Source organism: Apium graveolens, unplaced genomic scaffold (genome assembly GCF_009905375.1).
Source record: "Apium graveolens cultivar Ventura unplaced genomic scaffold, ASM990537v1 ctg5982, whole genome shotgun sequence".
Taxonomy (NCBI): domain Eukaryota; kingdom Viridiplantae; phylum Streptophyta; class Magnoliopsida; order Apiales; family Apiaceae; genus Apium; species Apium graveolens.
In genome coordinates, this window is record NW_027419177.1 from 132,646 (window position 1) to 136,575 (window position 3,930).

Sequence of the window (3,930 nt, forward strand, 5' to 3'; positions counted from 1 at the left end):
TTAAGTTACCGAGGTTCTATCCTTAATTCCACCCTTAAAAAGGTACATGCATCCTTCCATGGATAAATCAAGTCATATATCCTTGATAGATTATCTTATTTAATCATTCCCATCTCGATAGTCTATACCAAATTTCACAATAATATCCTTATTCAAAATGAGGTCAACCAATATGGCCTCCAAAAGATAACAACGGTTATCCGCTTTTCTTTCCTGATTTAGTAATGATAACATGGATGTTCTAGAAGATATTGGTCATGTTCAACGTGAACTTCTTCTTAATAAATCCTTATTTTCTTTTGTTGTTTATCTCAACAGTCATCTCAATATTGGGATATCTTTCATACCTGGCGTCTCCCTTTCCGGGTATCATGCCCCCGGTCTTACACTTACTTCACTTTCTTGAAGGTCACTTCCTTCATCCAATTTTCCTAATTTCTTACTTTCTTATCTCCTCAGTCCATCCATGTTTCCTTATTAATCCATCGATCTATCTCAAAGTTTCATCGAATACTCTCAACTTCAAGGGAATTAACTATAAGTATCGCTTACGCCTTCAAACCTTGAATTTATCTCATGATCAGTCACCATCGCGCTGATGATGACAAACTTCTCTATATTTATTGTAAGGGTTTCTTAGGGTTTCCCATACCTAACTCCCTTATCACTTCTCAACTCTATTTCCTTTATATCCCTTTATACTCCTTCCCTTTTCAGTCTTTTATTTTCATTTCTATTACAAGCATTACATGAACCAACACAACATAAGCATTGATTTCAAACATCCCGTCATTCTGGATTCGTGTCCTCAGAACGAATCTCGACAACTTTTACAACTTAGGTTCATAATTCATCATACTCGTTCGCTTTTGTTCTGGCTCTAAAGCTTTTACACTACCTCCATAACCTTGGGAAGTACTTTCCCGAAAACAATTGTCTGAACTTTAATCAATTTATTATAACCTCTGGCTCCGTGCCTTTCTTGGCCTTTCACCAATGGGTGGCCTCTCTCTTAGGAGGGTAAGTGACAAAAATAGTCTTTTGTGATTCGTCAATCATTTAGAATCTCAAATGATTCCTATATTTCCTTTAGCCAGGCTCTTGCCTCAACTGGGTCAACCTGTTCCTTGGAACTCTGAGAGCATAGCGACTTAAAGGTCATGAAAGAATTTCCTACCGCATTGTTTCCTCAAGGTGGTGGTTGGGAATAAAAGTATAAGTTTTGTTTAGGCAGGTCCATGAATTGCCCCATAGGAGTGCCGTCCTGGTTCTTCCTATCTTGCTCGACTTCTGTTTTCCCAGTATGAAATGTTTTCTCATCCTCCCCATAATCGGGGTCATCCTACATGTTTTAAATCCTCATTTTCCACTTCATTATGTTATGGGTTCGTTCTACCTTGATGGCGTCCTCCCTGACTATCACATTCAGGGTTTGCCCTAAATCTTATTCCTCAAACTATGACTTTCATCTAAGATCCAGTCCTTAAGCTCTTGAACATTTGGAACCCAAATTCTGTAGGGATACCTCATTATTCCCTCATCATCTTTCTAGGTATTAATCTCTTCTCCGGTCATTGGTTCTCTGCCTCTATTCATCACTTTTTTTTTCTTGGCACAATATGATCTTCTCCAATAATTCGGGCTGTATTACAATCTCAAACAGCTTTTCGGTACCGGCTCCGGTTACCTTCACTTCTATTTCCATTTTCTCAAAATCTCTTATCAACTCTCCCAAAGACATTTTCATCTTGAGTCTCTCTTTTATACTAAGGGCATTAGCCACCATTTTGGTTTTCCCTGGATGATAAAGAATCTCATAATCGTAATCCTTGATTAGCTCTAACCACCTCCTCTGGCGCATTTTGAGCTCTTTCTGCGTGAAAATGTACTAGAGAACTTATGGTTAATGTAAATCTCGCACTTTTCTCCATACAAGTAGTGCCTCCAATCTTTAGGGAAAAACTATTGCCACGAGCCCAAGCTCATGGGTGGGGATATCGAATTTTATATTCCCTTAATTGTCTTGACGCGTACGCGATTACCTTGCTATGTTGTATAAGAAGCACCCTAATTCCTTATGCGAATCGTCACTACACATCACGAAATCTCCTTTTTCCATCCGGCAACGCCAACATAGGGGTCGTCACCAACCTTTTCTTTAGTTCTTAAAAGTTGTTCTCGCATTTCTCTGTCCATTCGAACTTCTCAGTCTTACGAGTAAGCCGTGTTAAAGGGGCTACTATCTTTATAAACTTGAACGAACCTCCGGTAGTGACCGGCCAATCCTACCTCTGGTAGTCGCCCTAACCATGGTCATCAATTACTCAGTGGTCCTTTATTCATTCTTGTCAGGATCCTCCACGGAATCCTTCTCAGCAATAATCCCTTCTAGGACAACATCCTCAACCTCTACATCCTCAATATGAACATCAGCCGATCCTGCATTAGGACGCTCTATCGGATCCACAATCTGATCTCCAATAAATAATAAAACATCATCGCGTTGTTGGTCCTCAACCTCAGGGTTCGGAGTCCCGCTACCATATACGATAACGAGCTACGCTTCTATCACGATATTTATAAGGGTTCCCATAAGGGTTTTACTGTCAGTACTACGTTAGGTAGTCCGACCATGAACTTGGCAAGAGTTCTTATTATCTTAGTGAACTTATTATTTTAACGTCACATCATCTTTGAGGTTTATAACGCTTGGCTCTGATACCATTTCTGTAACACCCCCAAATCCGGGTTGTCACGAGTTCCATTTCCCGTAATAATACTTAATCTTAATAATCAACCAAATACTGCGTACTGTGACCCCACAATATACACACACACCACAAGTTATAGTCTCAGAGATGAATACCAAACAATAACACAAGTTATTTTATTCCACAATTATAAGTCATTATACCTCAAAAGGGTTTCTGAATAAATTTACATATTCTTTGCCATTATTACCATTCATAAATATATATAAGTCTGGTACATCAAAAGTTGAAAGCCTAGCCTATTGGTAGACCCTACCTCAGCTACAACGACATCAACGCCTACAGGAAACTGCGGAACGTTTCCTATCCGCTCGCGAATTGGGAGCTTGATCCTGTTCATCTTGTCTATCTATTGTTGTGTGATGAAAGAAGAAAGTAAGGGTGAGCAACAAGCTCACCGAAATAATATGTATAATGATTAACAATATATGAGCATTCTCATAGTACTCATGAAAGTCTTGGTCAAGTAAAAAAATGAACCAAGTTTGATATCTTATCGCGACCAAGTCACAAAATATTCAGTATATATGTATATATACTTTTGAAAATCTTGGAAGTCCTTTTCCATGCATAATATACACAGAGTTCCAGTTTATAACTGTATAAAAATATCGTTGCAAGGTGATCTCATATATCTAACCTTGTCTCAACGTTTTTGTGAAAATCTTTGTCATGCATAAGATAATCATTAACCAGATATAAGTTGAAAAGATGAAGTTACAAGATACTCCAATATACTTATATCTTTTTCGGATACTACTTGAACTACCACCGCTCAACGTATCATCTGTTTCAAAAGTTCATCACATAGATGAGACTACAAGAAAAGACTTGAATAGATTCAATCTTTGAAATATCATTATAAATAATGAAGTTACGAGATACTTCATTAAGTCCCGATATATATACACCTATATATATATCTCATACTTTCCTTGGAAACCTCTGTTATGAAAAATATAAACAGAGTTATAATATCCAATGAATTTGGAAAGAAGAAAACCTTGGCATAAACCTGATATCTTGCTGATCAGGCAAAGATACCAATAAGTAACCTTTTCTACTGGTAAATGGACGAATTCCCCACAGGTCATCACCCTGGCCGTATTAGGACCTATGATGGACTGCCACTCAGTCACTTACACATTGATGGACTCCC